The sequence below is a fragment of the Zootoca vivipara genome, chromosome 13 (assembly GCF_963506605.1).
Source record: "Zootoca vivipara chromosome 13, rZooViv1.1, whole genome shotgun sequence".
Classification (NCBI taxonomy): Eukaryota; Metazoa; Chordata; class Lepidosauria; order Squamata; family Lacertidae; genus Zootoca; species Zootoca vivipara.
In genome coordinates this window covers 26498930-26518853 of record NC_083288.1, presented here as the reverse complement: position 1 = coordinate 26518853, position 19924 = coordinate 26498930, and the positions used below count along the sequence as shown (strand labels likewise).

The window sequence follows — 19924 nt, the reverse complement described above, 5'->3', positions numbered from 1 at the left end:
CATTCATTGCAGTTGCTCCTACGCTACTAAGATTGCATCCAAAGGGGTCCCTAGTGAGGTCACCAAGTAAGTCAAGGCAGGATATCCTATCTCACAGCACATACCCTATGCCAGGGGTTACCAAACTGTAAATGAAAGCAGCGATGAAAAGAGAGTGGCAGGAGAAAGTAATCAGCTACATAGACTTGGCCAAATTGACAAACTCGATAAGGGGTGGTTTGAACAAAAAATTTAAGGAAAATTGGGAAAAATTTGGAACATATATAAAGGAACTTGGGTTTAAGACAAATATCTTGTAAAGTTTCCAAGAGGAAGATAAGTAGAAGCAGCAAAAACGACTATAAATTTGAAGTCAGGAAGGAAGAGAAGGGGAAGTCGAAGTATATAAGAAGACAAGATTATAGGTGATTATGAAAAGGTATAAGAATACTGTAGAAGATAGATTAAACCATATTTATATGATGGATTATTTGTGTAATTACTTTGTTTTATCTTAGTTGGATGTATTGTTTTATTTTATATTATATTTCTTTTAATCAATAAAGATTATTTTAAAATTTAAAAAAAAGAAAAAAAGAAAAAAAGAAAATGCAATGAAAAACCACACAGCATCTAGCACAGCACGATACAATTGTTAAAACTGGGAGAAAAATCAGTGGGTGACCTGCCACAGTGTTTGAAACTCCCATTGTTCTAGGCGCATTTTGCGACAAGGAATTTCATTACAGCGAGCAGTTTCTGAGCTCTGCACACAGTACTGCGCCTAAAAATTCAGATCAAAACTGCAGAGTGGAAGGAAGGAGGGCCTTTTTCTGCCTCCCCACTTCCAGCTACTCTCTGAAGAAGAGACCCTTAAGAACATTAGGGCGGTGGGCAGGGGAAGGACCAGACCATGTGAAAAATGAACATAATATTTTAGCTGCAGTTCATTCATTTTCAGCTTTGTATTCTTCTTATTAAAAATGTGCACCTAAACATTCCGTTGTGGCCCATAAGCAAGGTTTAAGGTGCCATTAAGCTCCTAGACCAGGCATCCCCAAACTGCGGACCTCCAGATGTTTTGGCCTACAACTCCCATGATCCCTAGCTAACAGGACCAGTGGTCAGGGATGATGGGGATTGTAATCCAAAACATCTGGAGGACCGAAGTTTGGGGATGTCTGTCCTAGACCCTCAGCAGTTCTCAAGCAGCCCATGGCAACAACAAAAAAGTTTGGGGAAAACTGTCCAAAACCAAATGAGTTTACACCCTGCAGCACTATTCCTAGGGTCTTTTGATTGGTCACTGGGATAGCTCAGTCGGTAGAGCATGAGACTCTTAACCTCAGGGTTATGAGTTCGAGCCTCATGTTGGGCAACAGATTCCTGCAGGAGTTTGGACCAGATGACCTTTATGGTCCCTTCCAACTCTACAATTCTATGATTATGATTCTTACTACCCTGATGTGGGAGGGATCTGAGCAAGGCTAAATCCTGCTGTTTTGGCTGCACACACTAGAAGTGCACCCTCCCACATCAGCTGGTATCACCCAGCGACGTCAGCTGGCTGACAGGTGTTGTTTGGGGGAAATGGCCTCATGGACGACTAAACCATAGGTACGGTATGCAACCAGATGCGGCCCAATCGCCTTCTCAATCCAGCCCGCAGACGCTCCAGGAATCAGCATGTTTTTACATGAGTAGAATGTGTTCTTTTATTTAAAACACATCTCTGGGTTATTTGTGGCGCATAGGAATTCATTCATTATTTCCCCCCCCCAAAAAATATATAGTCCGCCCAACCACATGGTCTGAGGGACGGTGGACCGGCCCACGGCTGAAAAAGGTTGCTGACCCCTGGACTAAACTGATGGACCAAGACCGGCTCCCCACCCCCGCCCCCCACCCTGGGTTAGAGAGAATCCCCTCAGCTCAGAATACACAAGTTTAAATTAACCGAAAAGCTAATGACCCCCCCCCCAAAAAAACCCAGAATTACAAGCAGGAAAGAAGCAGGAAAAAGATGTTGGCTCGAACCTTTGATACTTGCACTAGCTGTTCAAATAGGCAGGTAGGTCATATCAGAGTAACAGGCAGGAGGTTTGGGTTAAGGTTAGGTTAAGTCAAAAGTCCTTTCTGCCCTTGGGCAGAAAATGCAGCATGAAGTCCAGGGAGCACAGCTGGCTAACTCCAAACTGAAGTCCTGGAACACAACACTTGGTTGCCTATTTATAGAAACATGCTTGCAAAACTGATGCAATGGGATGACGCTGCTTGGGGTAAAACAGGTAAACCTGTGGCTGCAACATACACCTCTGCCCATTTGGAAGGCAGGCAGGCGAGTTCTGGGTAAAAAGCAAAGCTCTGTGAAGGATCTACCATTTAACCTGTTGTATCCCTAATTCTCTGTGACAGCTGTCTTTCCCCCCTTTTGCGCAGTGAATTGTTTTTGTGAATTATTGTGACACCCTCTGAGATCATAGCTCCCTACATCTCTGCTAGCACACCTTTCAAAGATTCCACCCACCACCCAATGATCTCAACACCTGTCAAGCCATTCACAAGACTGGGGGGTGGGGGCCACAAGCTTCTTTCATTGCATCAAGAGTAGTTCCTGTCACTTCCCAAGCAATTTTACCTTTAGGAAGGGAGGGAGCAAAAGGGGCCTTTCCCCCTCATCTGCTATTATTCATAATAATAATTTATTATTTATACCCCGCCCATCTGGCCTGGTCTCCCCCGCCACTCTGGGCGGCTTCCAACACACATCAAAATACATTAAAATATCACAGACTAAAAACTTCCCTAAACAGGGCTGCCTTTAAGTATTTTCTAAATGTTAGGTATTGTTTATCTCTCTGACCTCTGATGGGAGGGCGTTCCACAGGGCGGGTGCCACTACTGAGAAGGCCCTCTGCCTGGTTCCCTGTAGCTTTGCTTCTCGCAGTGAGGGAACCACCAGAAGGCCCTTGGCGCTGGATCTCAGTGTCTGGGCAGAACAATGGGGGGGGGGACGCTCCTTCAGGTATACAGGACCGAGGCCGTTTAGGGCTTTAAAGGTCAGCACCAACACTTTGAATTGTGCTCAGAAACGTACTCTCAGGACCGGTGTTATGTGGTCCAGCGGCCGCTCCCAGTCACCAATCTGGCTGCTGCATTCTGGATTAATTGCAGTTTCCGGGTCACCTTAAAAGGTAGCCCCACTACCAATTGTTTTCTTATATAGTACAATTGATTTGCTATGCTTTATGTATTAATGCCTTTATTGGTCTGGAATTCACAACACCTCTCTGAAGTAGGCCAATGCTACTCCCAATTTACACTTGAAGAAATGAGGTTGAAAAACTTAATCCAATGACTCTTAAACAAATGCAGGCCTAAATGTAGGTTTTACAACTCTCCATTTACACCTCAGCAACTCTCTTTCATTTACGCAGAAGGAAAAAAGGGCTAAGATATTCCTCCTGGTACCCCAAAGAGTTTACTAGAGCATGCATGAGCAACACGAGAGGTATTTATTTTACATCTGGGTATCTGTAGCCACCTACATCCCTTGGTTAGACTACTACAGAGCATTGTACATGGGGCTACCTTTAAAGACCGCACCAAAACATTACAGCAGAGGGGATACTGACTGGGACCCGTTAGGTGCTGTGTATCTCACTGACTGGCAAATGATCTCTTTTCAAGCATGATTCAGTGATAACACAAGGAAAGAAAGACAAAGGCGAGTGCTAACAGCCTGGACATGCTTAAATATAAGGACCTGACTAGGAGGTGCTTCAGATGTGAGACAGGTGGTAACTGGGGAGCAGAGCTTTTTCTGGCATCCCTATTGTAGACCAGCTTCCCCAAGGAGACCTTCCTGTCACTCACTCGTGGTACCTTCTCAGTGCCAGATGAAGAGCTTGCTCATTTTCGCAGGTCTTTTAGATGTTTCAGTTTTTCACTTGCTGCCTTCACTGAAGGCAGCCCTGTATAGGGAAGTTTTTAAATGTTTTGTTATGTTTTTGTATATGCTGGAAGCTGCCCACAGTGGCTGGAGCAGCTCAGTAACATAGTGGGGTACATATAATAAAATTATTCTCATTTATTATTATTAAGATCCTTTGCTATGCTGCTGGTTGAAACCAGTTTTATTGCTACTGCTGTTTATACATCATTGGAGTCTTCAGACTTCAGGATAATGTGGCAGCAATAAATACTATAGCTCTAACATTTCTCCAGTGAAAATGGGGACATCCTATTCAATAACAATAACAACAACAACAATTTTTATTTATACCCCGCCCATCAGACATAATTAATCATTTTAAAACCTTCCCATTAAACACAATTTAACTGGTTCTGAGTAAACATGTATAGGATGGTGCTGCCAAAGCAGGCCTCTTGATTGAGGCTTAATTACCATTAAACCTCAATAACTTACATGAGGTTCCTGCAATCACAATTCAAAAATGTGCAGAACTGTGGTTTTTTTTGGGGGGGGGGCAGTGAACTAGCAATGTATTCCTAACCTGTTCCGGAGCTTCCAGCAGCATAACTCCATAAGACACAGGGCTAGAAACCTGATAGATTTTATAGATCTCTTTGTAGTGCACAGTCCTGATTCTGAATTTAAACGGTTTAAGTTGTGAAAACACTGCAGGTTGTGCCCTCTGTTTCCTCCACACACCCCTTTGGATTTATTTATTTATTTATTTTGTTTAATACTACAGTATTCTGTTTGAACAAAGGCAGGTTTGTGAAGAAACCAAGATTCTGTTAGATAGGGAGGGGTCTGAGCAAAAAGCAAATATTCTGTTTAGATAAGGGACAGCCTATGAGCCGAGCATAGATATATAAGGTGTTTTGAAACAGGCTTCCTATTCTATAAAGGGCAATAAACACAAAGAGTTTTCTAATAAGCAATGTGCAAGGGAGGAGTGTGTGTAAAAGGAAGTGATTGGGGCGGGGGGGGAAGGGCAAGCAGAAGGTCTCCAAGCAGCCCTGTATTGGGAAGTTTTTAATGTTTGATGTTTTATTATGTTTTTATATGTGTTGGAAGCCGCCCAGAGTGGCTGGGGAAACCAGTATTATTATTATTACAGTAGTCATACCTCGGGTTGAGTACGCTGCGGGTTGCGTACTTTCAGTTTGCGTACTCGGCAGACCCAGAAGTGTTTACTTCTGGGTTCCATCACGCGCGCATGCGCAGAAGCGTTGTGTGCGCTTCGCGCATGCACAGAAGCACTCTACCGGCACTTTGCGCGTGCACTAAACCACCACTCAGGTTAAGTACTTTTCAGGGTGCGAATGGCACCCCAGAATGGATTGGGGTACCACTGTTTTATTATTATTATCAGGATCCCGAATCCTGGCGAGGTTCTCCATCCAAATCTATTGCCTGTTTCCCGCCCCATTGATGCTAGGACAGGGTGGGAATCTCCAAGTTGCAACATGAAAACCCTATTGCCTTCACTCTGAACTGTAACATGAAGTACTGAAAGTATTGTCCACCGTGTGATGTGTAGATATTTAAAGAAAATAAAAGTGTACATATTTAGGCACTGTGATCAGTTTTGCAGAGCTAGAGGCAGCAGAAGTAGGGGATCGCTCCCATCTCTGTCCACCTCTCCCTAGTGGCGTAGGAAGGGGGGGTGCGGTTTGCCCTGGGTGTCATCACTGGGGGGAGGGGGTGACAAAATGGCAAAAATATGTGTTTTTGAAAAAATTACTCCCGCACCCACTGCATGCCCCTTCCTACGCCACTGCAGGAACACTTCCCCCTCGAGTGATTCCAGAAACCAGAAGCCTTTCTGCCTCCAACTCTGCAGGCAGAGCACAGCCTTTATGGCAGGCATCCCCAAACTGTGGCCCTCCAGATGTTTTGGCCTACAACTCCCATGATCCCTAGCTAACAGGACCAGTGGTCGGGGAAGATGGGAATTGTAGTCCAAAACATCTGGAGGGCCGAAGTTTGGGGATGGCTGCTTTATGGCTAGTAGCCTTCGACAGCCCTCTCCTCCACGAATCTGCCTAATCCAGAGGCGTAGCTAGGTGAGGCGGGGGCACTGGGCGTCACACCGCGGGGGCCTGCAGCATGCCTGAGCCATGCTCCTCTCCTGGGGGGGGGGGCAGTGGGTGGACTGCCTGCAAGCTCCATGTTGCTTTTTCAAGCAGTGCGGGGATTGCATCTGCCCACCATTTCAGCCACCCTTACAGCTGAGGGGGAGGCTGCGGAGAGGCTCCACATAGCACGCCCTGCCTTGGCTCGCCCTGCCCCCATGGGCAGTTTGCCCCGCCCCCATGAGCGGCTCACTCCGCCCCCAACTGCAGGTCGTGCGCACCACCCTGGGCACCCAAATGGCTAGCTACGCTGCTGCCTCTCCCCAACGTGGTCTAACTGGTATCTGGGAGCTCCTGTATCCAAGGCTGACAGTGGAAGGGGCCATTTTAGAGGAAAGGAAGGTAAGGGAGGCATGATAAAAGGCTACACCGTCACAACCTCTATGCATGCAGAACAGGGCTACACAATGCAGCTTCACCTCCACCAAACTGCTTAAGAAAACTACAATTCAGGAGAAGCGGGGAGTAAAGATTATGTGAACCAGACACGTTAGTATAAATGTGGAATGCACCAGGTGTTGAGAAACAGTTAAATGGGTAAAGTTAACTTACTGGGTTAAAAGGCCAAAAGAATCAAGGGGGAGTCAATTATTCAGATACTATAAAAAATGATAAAAACTATAAATTTAGGGAATCTAAATGGGGGGGAATGGTGTCTTAAAAGTTGATGAATTTATTCATTGAGGTAGGTTATGGTATATTTAATGACGCCTGGACGAAATATTTAAAACTAATTACTAATGGAAAAGTTTAGATATTAATTTGAAATATTAAGAAATTTGTATTCAAAACTCATGTATATACTGACTGGCCCAATGATGTCCATACTGCAGTGAGGGATGAAAAAAATATCAAAATTTTGCTAGCACATGCTGATGTTTTTGTATTCCTGTGTTGGGGGGAAGCCTGCTGGAATATGTGGCAACTAAAGTATGACAACTAAAAAAAAGTATATTTTAAAAATATACACAATAGGTAGAAGATCATCTGTATTCACTATAGCAACACCTATCACCTTCTGGCTGCAAAGAGTCCTTCCTTGCAATACCTTATATAGGCCCAATAATAAAGAGGCAATCACCTTAAACCAATTTGAGTGTATATCATATGCTGGAGCCGATAGCAGCGACAAGCATGTTCCTGCTCTGCTCAACACCACACCACAGATTGCAGTGCTTCAGACAGCCACAAGGCGGCATAGCTGCCCCTTGAGCACCTCCCAATCCTTTGCCCTAATGCAAGTTAGCAGCTGCTCTGAGAGTGAAGGTGAGGAAGGGAAACAATCAGTCACCGCAAGGCCTGCTGGGAAATGTAGTTCACTATTTAGATCATGCAACTCCAGCAGTTTGCACAGGCTCTATCGCCGCCACCAGGGCAAACACGACAACTACTTTCACATGCATGTACGCAGTAGGGGATCCTAAAATGTCGTCTGGCTTAAATTTAATGGAGCTGTATTTTTAGTACAACTGTAGTCAGTGAACATTTTAAGCACTGCCCATTGAATCTACTCTCATGAGTATACAAGACAAAGAAAAAGACGATTAACTGAAGATTGTGGGTGGTTTTTTTTTAAAAAAAGAAATCTCATATACAGTTTTATATTAAAGAAACATATTTTTGAGTATTAGTAGTTCTCAAAAATACATGTTTAAAATTAAGCTGCAATTCTACTCCCATCGGGGGGAGGGGCTCTTGTACCTGAGAACCAGGATCCGAATTTCTAACCAAGAAAAATAAATACAGTATATAGAGCTTTAAATTGTGTGCACTGAATTGTGGAGTCACTGCTTCATATTCTCTGTGCTAGTTTTGTTCAACAGACGCACTGAGTATAACTTAATTGGATGCAACCAGAGGAGGCACATTGAAACTAATGACCCCAAGTTAGTAGTCTTCATTAATTTCAATGGGTCTACTCAGAGTATGATTAACACACTACAATCCATTCTCTCTCTCACCTCACTTCAGTACCATCCTTTGGGATTTTAGGTTTTGAAGCTGTGTGCATCTCTGCTCAACCCATCTCCCAAGTTTCCTCCAGACGAACTGGTTATTTAGCATTCATCTTGATTTGCTTGCACAGACTATGTCCTGTCTTTATTGAGCAATTGTTCTGATCTGTTTCCTGGACTGTTATATGAAAATGAGCATTTATTCTGCATTCATCATTTGTTCACCCTGAACTTTTCATTGCATTTCCCTGTCACCTTCGAAACAGCAAAAGGTCAGCTGTTGTTTTCATTAAAGTAGATCTGTTGTGCTAGGGCAACAGAGAGCTGTTATCCACTTTACCTGCACAAGCCTGAAGTTTCAGTACGGATTGAATCCCTCCCACAAAATAATGACAGCCAGGAGGAACCCTTATTGTCTTCCGCTTCTTCTTATGGGAGAGAACATAAACACTCCCATTTTCCAATTTCATCTCAACAAATGAATAGACTTCTCAGGACTCTCAGCAAGGGAGGAAGTAAAGTCTTGTCAACGTAACCTCTGCTATCAGAACCTTTCTATGTAAAATGTAATTATGGACATTTGTTCTAGTGATGGTATGCACACATGCCCCTCCTCAGAAGAGAAAACCCCAAGGCCGGGGCAGATCCAGATGCCATCCTATGAAGCATCCCTAGAAAATGATTTATTTTCACTATGGAACACTGGGATTTGGGGGCAGGGGAAGACAGCAGTTAGTTATAAAGTGTTTTTAGATATGCTGTAAGCCACCCAAAGTGGCTGGGGAAACTAAGCCAGATGGGTGGGGTATAAAATAATTATTATTTTATTTTATTTTTTAAAAAGGAAACATTCCATAATAAAGCAAAGCAGAAACAACACAGTTTGGAAAGGATGGAAGGGAGGGTGGATATGTCCTTTGAACTGAACTATAAAAGAACCGTTTGTGATTTCATTTTGTCTTTTGGGGCAAGATTTCTCTGCAGAGATAGGGTACAGGGTATAGTGGGCACCACACTACAAAGCTGGGGTGGTTTTAAGGCAGGGAGCCAGACCAGTGGTTTTATACACACACATTCAAGCTGTCTCAGAAGAGCTGTGGAATTTCATTGTGTGCCGATTAATAGGTGCAAAAGAGACATTTCTGTTATGTGAAAGACGTCATTTCCAAATGTGTAAAAGCAGGTGAACAAAGAACACCACAAGAAGATTGGATGAAACTGTACATCCACCTCCCTTCATGACCTCCAATCCCTTTACGGGGGACCATACAGGCACACTTAAAGCTGCATTTCTGTCTTTCATTGATGGGCACCAACAGCAGGAGACACACCTTAGGGGAGCTGGTGCATCTCTCAAGCAGTTACGTTTCCTCACCTTCCATGCTGTGAGGAAACTAGCTATGAAAACAAGGATGATGACCTCATGATATTCATAGGTCAGAAATGGCACCAGAAGCAAGATGGAGAACCATTGTCCGCCTTATGAAAAGAGACAGCATGACATAGCAAGGAGGTTGTTAAGCATACAGGAGCTCAATGACCCTTTTCAAACCTGAAAACAGAAACAGCCACTTCTGGTGAGGGTGAGAGGGATGCTTAACCCTTTCCCCACTCCAAATGGTGCTTGAGAGAGCCATAAAGCTTTCCAAGTGACGGTAGCCTTAAACCACTCACTATTTCTGTGTCTAGCTTACTTTATAGAATTGCTGCAAGACTAAAATGCTTTTCTGAACTCAGTGAAAAATGATCCACGAGTAAGACAACAGGCAATGTAAAAAAAACAAAACTACGGGAAGCTGATTTCAGGTTAAATACCAGAAGGAAACCTGCTAACCGTAACATCCACAGCCAGAAAACACCTTTATTAGCATGCATTAACTAACAAGTTGCTCAGTAATCAAACAACCTGGAAAGCTGCTGCTTGCCCTCTATCACTGTGCCATACAGAGCGTGCTCACGTACGGTTTATGTGTGTGGTACGGAAGCTGTACTTCTCAGGACAGAGCAGGGCTGTGTAGAATTATTAAAACAGCAGAGAGCATTATTGGCTGCTCACTCACCATCTTAGAACAAATTTACACCACCAGGTGCCATAGAAAAGCACTAGATATATCAAGAGATCCAACGCACCCTCGTCACAATTTCTTTCAGCTCCTGCCATCGGGACGGAGATATAGAACAATGCAGGCAAGAACGAGCCGTCTCAGGAACAGTTTCTTCTCTAGAGCAATTTTGGCCTTAAATGGAAAGCCTGGACTTTGAAGTCATCTTATTTTACTTGTTATTTTGTATTATATCTACTGTTTTTAATTAGGTTTTTGTAATTTTGGATTCAGGGACCCAGGTGGCGCTGTGGTTAAACCACTGAGCCTAGGGCTTGCTGATCAGAAGGTCGGCGGTTCGAATCCCTGTGACGGGGTGAGCTCCCGTTGCTCGGTCCCAGCTCCTGCCAACCTAGCAGTTCGAAAGCATGTCAAAGTGCAAGTAGATAAATAGGGACCGCTACAGCGGGAAGGTAAACAATGTTTCCGTGTGCTGCTCTGGTTCGCCAGAAGTGGCTTTGTCATGCTGGCCACATGACCTGGAAGCTGTATGCCGGCTCCCTCGGCCAATAATGCGAGATGAGCGCGCAACCCCAGAGTCGGTCACGACTGGACCTAATGGCCAGGGGTCCCTTTACCTAATTTTGGATTATGCGGAATGCTTTATCTGAGTGGATGTAGCAACCGAGTAATTTCGTTGTTCCCGCAAGGGGACAATGACAATAAAGATATCTTATATCTTATAATGCCAAGCCTAAGGATAGCCAACAGTCCCTTCCAGATGCAACTCCCATCATCCCTGACCATTGAACATGCTGACCAGGGCTGATGGGAGTTGGACTCCAACAACTGCTAGAGAGCATCACATTGGCTACCCCTACGTGCATTAGACATTCTTTATCCACAACTGCACACTCTCGTTATTCTATAATCGGAACTATGGTAGCAAACAGGTCAGAGGCAAATGCACTTCGGGTATGCATATCGACAGTGCTCAGTAAGATAATTCGGAAACTTTAAGTTCATTTTGCTGTAGTGCAAAAAAAAACAAAAAACAAAACAGAACAAAACAATAGTGGAGAAAGACATTTTGGAAAGTGCAGCGTACACTCCAGGTACCGTCTCTCTCAACAGCTCTGCTTACAAATGGCCCAGTGCTAACTTAGCAAAGTGGCAGCATGTGGAAGTGTGTTGTGCTACAGTGCCAGGCATCCCCAAACTTCGGCCCTCCAGATGTTTTGGACTACAATTCCCATCATCCCTGACCACTGGTCCTGTTAGCTAGGGATCATGGGAGTTGTAGGCCAAAACATCTGGAGGGCCACAGTTTGGGGATGCCTGTGCTACACATTCATGTCAGAAGTCAAATTATCTTGTTTCTTCCAACAGCGTACTGCCCAAGCACTTTTAACACCACCAGGTTATTTGTTTAAAGAGGAAAGACCCCTCTCAAGAGACACAGAAATAAACACTGGCTCAAACCAGGGCCAACCATGGTGTGAAATAGCAGGTGGCACTCCCATTCCCAAGTCAAGGTGCACAGTACTCAAAAGGGCAGCCAGGTTATTTTTTCAGAAAAGTCTCAAAAGCAACCTCCATGCACTTCCTGACAGTGAAAATTAGTTAACAAATACTAACAATTTCATGACGCCAAAAACCAGCTGCTTCCAGCAGCCACCTCACTCAGCACAACTCCAACAAAGACCACTTACCACTCTCTGAGTACTTACTGGTGCCATTTTATGAAATTCATGAAATAAATTTATTTATTTCTTTGTGGACCAGGGCTAAATCCATTTGAAATTAATTTTATTCCACCCAATGCACTTTCTTATTTGTGTTTTCATTGTCAACTATCTCCGCTGTTTGCATTTCGCTCGTTTCACATTTCTGCACAAAGAGAACATTCCAGTTCTTGCCTTCTACAGCCTGGCTTGGTAATATTTATTTAAAATAGACTGCAGGGAGAAGGGGGATATACCAGAGTTTGTGATTTCAAGCTACAAGTTTGCACCCAAAATGTCATTTCTGTAAAACACAGGTTTCTCCTTGCTATGTGTGTGTGTGTGAATGGCAGCAAAACTATTACAAGATCAAAAGTAGCCATTATCTCATGGTCTCATTGAGTGCAAGGCGAGAAAAGCATTTTGTGTGAACACAATGTTGTAGTGCACACAACTCAGAGGAAGGTACCACAAGTCTTAAAGTAGGAATACAGAAAATCAGCATTCTCTAACACCGCCTCCATACAATATGCAGTTCAATCAAAAAACACAAAAATAACAAGCTGCTTTTTATAAGAATGGACTCTCCAAATGGACAAAAACAATGTATAATTTGTTAGGAGAGTAAAACTTGGGCTTCCACCATGCAACTGGTTCCCTGATGCAGGGCTGAGGAATATGTGGAGGCCACCAGATGTTGTTGGGATTACAATTTCCATCATCCCTGGCTACTGGCAATGCTGCTTGGGGCTAATGAAAATTTGAGTCCAACAACACCTGGAAGTCACCAAGACTGCCCTAATGCAAGGGGTGGGCAGGCTATAGAGAAAGGCAATTTAATAATAATAATAATAATAATAATTAAAAAAAATAGTCTTTCTGCAATTTATGCAAGATATGGAAAGGTTCCAGAACAGAGACAACAGGAATGACCAGGTGAATAATCTTTCAGCTGGTGGTGTGCTTCTGACAAAAACAACAGTTTTCAACACTGACTTCTGCAACATGTTGGGTGAAAGAAAAGTGATCTAACCACCTAAACTGGATTAGAAAAGATTTCCCGGGCATTAACCAACATCAGTAAAGAATGAATCGTTTTATATTTTCCTGTTAAATAGTTGTTGTGTTGACTGGAAAAGACTTACAATCACTCTCCTCTAGCAGGAGATACCACTGCAAATGCATCTCACTTTGAGAACTGAATCCCAACAGATTTGGGGGCTGCGCCCAGATTCAAACTAACCTCTTCTGAATTCCCCCCTCCCACTATTGACAAACAGAAAATCTTACCTTATAGCACACTGTGGCAGAATCCATAGTGTCCAAGAGTGATGTGGAATCCCGTAATCAATGAGTTTCTTTAGCTCTGTAAGATCTCTCTTATTTTGAAAAACTGGCACCTGCAACAAAATGAATATAACTTAGTGGAAATAAATGGGACATATAAAGTATACATGACAAGACTGTATGCAGCATATGAGATAGTGGGAGGGGAAAGGAGGTCAAAATTGGAGAAGATGGGAAGAAACGGACACACACTATACAGTGGTACCTCGGTTTATGAACACAATTGGTTCCGGAAGTCTGTTTGTAAACTGAAGTGTTCATAAACTGAAGCGAACTTTCCCATTGAAAGTAATGGAAAGTAGATTAATCCATTCCAGACAAGTCCGCGGAGTACTAAACCTGAAGCGTACTTAACCCGAAGCATGGGTGTAATTGGTTCCGGAAGTCTGTTCATAAACTGAAGCGTTCATAAACTGAAGCGAACTTTCCCATTGAAAGTAATGGAAAGTGAATTAATCCGTTCCAGATGGGTCTGCGGCGTTCGTAAACCGAAAATTCGTAAACCGAGGTGTTCGTAAACTGAGGTTCCACTGTACTGCTAAAATTCTGATGGGGTTTTTCCAGAATATTTTCCCTAGTTTTGCAAACAATAATTCTGAAAGCAATTGTCCTTCCCCTCCTCCACTTGCTTGCTAGCCAACCAACCAGCAGTTGTGCTTTCCAGCAACCTTGGGGTGGGAAACCTGTGGCTCTCCAGATGTTGTTGGACTACTACAACTCCCATAAATCTTCACCCACTGGTCATACTGGTTGATGGCTGATGGGAGATGAAGTCCAACAACAGCTAGAGGCCACACGTTCCACTGCCCTGCAGGAACCTATCTGAAAGCTAATGCAGCAAACCAAGAATTTGTAGAATGTCGCTGAGGATTAGTTGGGAAGTCTGAAAGAATTGCTGTAAGATAAAATGTAGTTAGTAAAACCGAAAATGTGTGTGTGTGTGTGTGGAACCTATCTGAAAGCTGTGTGCAACCAGACTAGTTTAATGTAAATCTGATCCAAACTCCATCATCTGTTTGCAACCCCAAACTACAGCACACAGTTATATAATAGCTACACACAAAGCTATCTGCATCTCTGTCTTTTGCATCAAGTGGACAAGCAGGGAACTAGGATGCAATTGCCATTTGCCAATGGTCTGCTCTTTATGGAGAAATTTTTACTCACTACAAATGAGTGGAAAATTATACAAGTGATCTCATAAACAATGGTGGAATGCTGGTGTAACAGGGAGAATAAGCTTGTGTTAAGCATATAATGCTACAGTATTTCTGAAAATAAACATACATGTTTCGTTAATTAAGAAAAAGACAAGAGACGAAAACACTGTTGTAGAAATATGTAGCAGTAGCTGCAACCTTCACTTCTATAGTGCCTAGCCCATACACCGATCTTATTGGAGTAAGGCATAGCAGTTACTTATGCATTTCCAATTTTTATACACAATCCCCACCCAAAATACAACCTGGGTGGCAGATGTGTGCCAAAAAATACATTTACACGTAGAGTGAGTATGCTAGCTTGGAAGGAGGTGGGTTTGGAATCTGGTGTTTAAAATGCCATGTTGAATTAAAAGAAGAGTTAACATATACCACACTTAAAATAAGACTCCACATTCAGGCATTCAGGACACTTCCAAGCATTTGTCAACCAAGTCCCATGAAACTCACAACAGCTTATTGTTGCCCTATCTTGCTGCTGCTCCCCCGATTATTTGCACTACCAATAACATATTTATTAATGTGAAGTTTTAATTGCAAATAAAAAATAATCCCAACTGATATAGCTAACAATACATAGCTATGAATTTTTGAAGGACCTATTGCCACATAGACACAGCAGAAGCTTCCTCCATATAGCAAAATTTATAACTATAGTTTTATTTCCAGATTGTATCCAAAACTAGCCTTTCCGAGCAAACTACTATTTTTCTTTAAATGGTAAGAACCATGCACAACTGAAATTAACACTGCCCAGCTGAAAGCAATGTTTTTTAAAATCCGACTCTTCCACACTTCTGATGTGTCTTGAATTTGCTCCTGGATGTTTTTTGTTTTTGTAAAACATTTTTGCTGCAATATACAAATCAAATCAGCAACCTTTTACATTCAATAAAATTTAATTTTAAAAGTGAATGTCAAAGATCATCTACCCTTCTGACAAAAAGGGTTGCAGCTCGTTTGTGAAAATCTCATACTTGGGAAGACTGTGCTTTGTACTCCACTGAATTTGTTAAAATTCATAGCCCACCTTGCAATAAAAAGTGCCCAAGGCAACTAACAACAATAAAATCCACAATGGAAAATAAACCTTTGCTATTCAGCTAAGTGCCTATATCATTAAACATTTCCCAACATCCAGGACATATTTAAATGCTAAAGAAAACCCAGTGGCTTACTAAGATTATAGAATATTACAAAATCTTGGATTGGCAGCCTTAAGATTTATTTACAGTAAGTAAACATGCCTACAAAACTTTTGTTTCCTTTTATAAAGGAAGACAGTTCACCAGGGAAGTTGCAATAGATCAGCTGTAAAACACCAGTATCAGTCCACATTACTAGTACAGTATTCCATATTACAGGTATTTGCAGGTGATAGGAGGGAATTTCGCCACCCACCCAAAAGTCAAGTTTCCAGTTTCTTAGGCAGAGCAGATACAGCTCTAAGGTACGTACATGTAACATTTCAGAGAGGTTTTTAAAAAATCTGAAACAAAACCCTACTTTTGCAAGTTCTTCTGACTACTCAGAAACTACCAATCTTACAAGTTCTTCTTCACTCCCGCGTCTGTGAATGCTCTTGTGCTCAAAGGAAGTGTGCCTGTGTGTGTTCATTTTGTTTCCAGAAAAACAATGAGGAATCCAAAACATGTTAGCACCCAATTTAAAACGCTCAAGGGATTAATCACCTTAAAAATTCAGAGCAACTGGCTTCTCCTTGGGTGCTACAATGTTTCTTTCTATAAGGCACATCTGTTGCAATAGAAGGGGGTAAGGAGGCGGTATTCCCCTGACCCTTCCTCCAATAATGTCTGTGTGTCCTTTGGGTGATGGGGAGGAGGGCTAAATTAATTCCTTTAGTTACTTAGTCCAACTTTGTTTTACAGTGGAATTATGAATTTCACTGGAATTTAACTACCACAACTATCTTTAATGTTTAAGCTCCCCCCCCCCAAAAAATCCAATGCTTCTGTTTGCACAAACACAAAAATCTATCACTGCACATCACTGCAAATTTGAGGGAATGGTAAGAAGACATTTAAAGTTAAGTACATTGGAAGTTACCCTGGGCTGAGGTCCATAGGTTGAGATCAGACTTATGGTCCATCTGCCTCAGTATTAACTACTACATTGACTGGCAGTGGCTCTCCAAGGAAGAACCCTACCTGGAGATGCCAGGGATCTCAGGTTCGAGACCTTCTGCATGCAAAGCAGATGCTCTAACCACTGAGCAACTGCCATTTCCCTATGCCACGTCCCCCTTACTTTTAAGATTTTAAAAAAAAATTATAGTACTTTTTTTGTCATGCTTCTCCTACTTCCACAATATCCTGGGAATGCTCTCCCACCCCCCCACTCCACCTAGGATCACAACCTTCAAGTAGCTCTTATTGCCAAATGGCAACAATACTAATTAAAAATCATTAAAGACATCTAGATTATTTCTTTCATTTTCTTTCGAAGGGGTTTCCAAGCTCCCTGGCAATCCGCACGAGCTCCAGCATTGCCGGTTAAGTTCCAGATGGAGAGGCATCAGGGTCCAACCCCACCAAGACGCTGCACTCTCTGGCCCCAAAGCCCCCAGACCTGTAAGAGGAAGGCTGCCCTTCCTCAGTGGCAAAGGAAAACCGGTGAAAATAAATAAATAAATAATAAATCTCGTGTTTTTCCAGGGCTGAAGGCCAGCGGGGCAAGACTCTGGGGCAGACCCTGATTCAAACCCAGCCTGGCCCAGGCCACAAGGAAACCGCCTCCTGGAACTGCTCAGATCCCGACAGGGGCCCAGCAGATAACAGGGAGGTCCCCTAGTCTGGCCTGCTTTGAGGAGCCAGTTGCCTACATAGGGTATACTGTATAGATATATACCCCGCTGTTACGTGGGGCAGAATGGACGGGCGGACACAGAGGCTGATCCTTCAGCTACTCCTCGCAACGCACTTCGAAAGTTGCTTACACCGCGCCTTATCCCACGGGCCAAATGCACTTCTGTGGGGTCCGAAGTGAGTGGCGGAGTTTGGGGGGGGGGAGAGAGAAGTCGCACCATTACAGTATAACCATGCCCACCATTCCTCCTCTCCTCTCTCCCCCAACCCAACAAAACCCACATCCTCTCCTCCCCCCCCCCCATGGCCTGCCTCGGAGTAGTTGCAAGGGCTAGAGGGTTGCGCACTCCGCCTCTCGCTCCCCATTTTCTCTTCCTGCCCGCTCAAAGTTGCAGTCGCGGGGCTCCCACCAGCCACTTGGCCCTGCGCTCTGTGGACGGGGCGGAGTGTGCATGCCCGCGCGTGGATGCGAGAAGCACTCGCGCGGGGGACGGGACGGGAGGGAGGTGGGGGTCCCCCACCTCCCCCTAATCTCTCTCTCTCCCCCCCCTCTCCTCTCCTTCCTCAGCTACATTCCTCCTCCTGCTTCTCCACCCGGTAGCATGCATCTGCAACGTCACGCCCCCACCCCCCTCTGCCCCCCAACTTCCTCCCATCCCCGCCTGCTCACCTGCGCCCCCCACACCCGCTGTGCCCCCCCTTCACGCGCACCCCCTCTTGAAATTGGGGCTCCCCGGTGTTTTTCCTCGCACGGCCGTCGGAAGCTGCTCGCAGACCCCCCCAGCAACCTACCTGCACAGCTCAACCAGCCTTGAAGTGGAGGGGTGGGTGGGAAGTCTTCCGCCCTCCTCCGTTCTCATTGGCCACGGGGAGGACCTGGGCGGGCGTGGTTGGAGGAAGGAGCGTCAGTCAGGGGCGGAGGGGTGGGGCTGGAGGACGGGATTGATGCTGATACCTCGGGTTTTCTATCCCTCCCTTTGCTTGTGTTTCCCGGAGATGTTGGGAAGGGAAGGGGAGAGAGATGTAGAATTTTGGGGGGGGGGCGCCTTCATCCTCTTCCTCCCCACATTTAACCACATCCCCCCCCACACACACTATACCACAGTTATTTGCATCTGCCCCCCAACTCTCCCTCTTGAGAGCAGCTGGAGGAGCCCACACTGAATGCAACAGTCCACACACAGGATGAATTCCAATAGGCGAAGCCTGTGCAACTATTCTGTCAGATAGGCGGGGGGGGGGGGATGTCTCCTGGCAAGGAAGGAGATCGGAGGCAGGAAAGAGGGCGGCGTGTATTGCCTCTGAAGAAAACAAAATAATCATCATAATAATGTTCCTTAAGACTGTTATGGGTTCCCCTTGTTTGGGGCTTTGCAATTAAAGGCCTCCCGGAAACAAAACCTTTTTTAAAAAAAAAAAAGCTCCACTGGAGAAATGTTGCATATTCCGTCACTGCGCTCCAGCAGGGCCCAAAGGAAGGAAGTGGAGAGGAATGGGGTTTGGGGTGCGATTTGCAACTAAAGCTCGGGGGTCTTCGCCAACCTCTTAAGGAGAAGACATTGTGGGTGGGGGAGGCGAGCAGAAAGATTTATGATGGGTGTATGTCTCGCTGGCAAGGATCCTAGTTTTGGTTTGGCCTGCCTTGAGTGTGTCTCCAAAAAAGGGGGAGCTGGAAAGGTGATGGATATTCCTTTTGTTATTATTATGTTTCTGTTTTTTAATCAGCTTACAGTTTGTTTGTTTGTTTTTTAAAGAAAACTGTTGCTAGGTGATCTGCAAGCCAACGAGGATATGTAAAGACTGTCAGCTTTTTCAAGGTGTGTACCCAAGGCATAAAAAAGAAAGAAATGCTTGAGGCACGCTGTTCAATGTACTCTTGTACAATATTTAAATAAATAAAAAGAATTAAAATGCAATGTGTTGATTTTTCATCCACACAAGATTTTAATTTAAATGTCATAACATACAAGTTCACCTGATCTGAAAGTAGTGAGTTGAGCTCAAAGCTGGAACAGAGGGAGCCACAGAAGCCTTATTGTAGATAGAAGGCAAGTAGCTCGCCAGTTCGTTTCTCCCATTGCTTGAAATCAGATTATTCGGAGGGGGCATGTAGCACAGCTTTATAAAATAATCCCACAAAATTTGCTAGCCTCCAAAAAATATATATGCACCTGCTAAGGAAGCAGAGGCCTGCATTGCCATCTTGGCTGCAAAGAAGGGAAAGTCTCCTCTTCTGCATCCACAATGGACACTCAGACCATTAACTTTTTAGCAACTTACTTTTGAAAACTTGCCTTCTAGTAGGAAAAAAAAATCCCCTTCATGGATCAATGCCTTGTCGTGGCGAAGGGGCTTGAATAACTCAGAGAAGAGTCGGACACGACTAAACGACTAAACAACAACAACAGGGAAAAAATACTTTCTCTGCAGCTAGCATGGAGACCAAGCAGGCTCCCAAAGGAGGGATCCATCCTTCTATCAGCTCATGCTCCGTCTTTCCTCTGCCATGTGCATGGAATTTTTGGTCACCTATGCTTACCAAGTGAGTTGTTAAATACAAAGCTAGGGTGAATGAACATCTGCCAAAATATAGCAGATTTATAAGTAGACAACTGTTTTCACAATAGCGAGTTAATTCAGTCACTAAATTGAGATGGTTTCTTATTATTGTGTTTAACATAGCTACCTAGCAACACAGAGTTCCTGTGTGAACATCATACATTT

At 44.0% G+C, this 19924-nt stretch overlaps 1 protein-coding gene across 1 annotated transcript in view; it reads right to left on the bottom strand.

The window, feature by feature from the left end:
• The window catches only part of KANSL1 (KAT8 regulatory NSL complex subunit 1), a 148938-nt gene extending 135737 nt beyond the window's left edge, over window positions 1-13201 (bottom strand). The window contains exon 1 of the mRNA XM_035135742.2: window positions 13099-13201. The gene's annotated coding sequence lies outside the window, so the exon portion shown is untranslated. The remainder of the gene's footprint in view (window positions 1-13098) is intronic.
• Between the last annotated feature and the right edge of the window lie 6723 nt (window positions 13202-19924).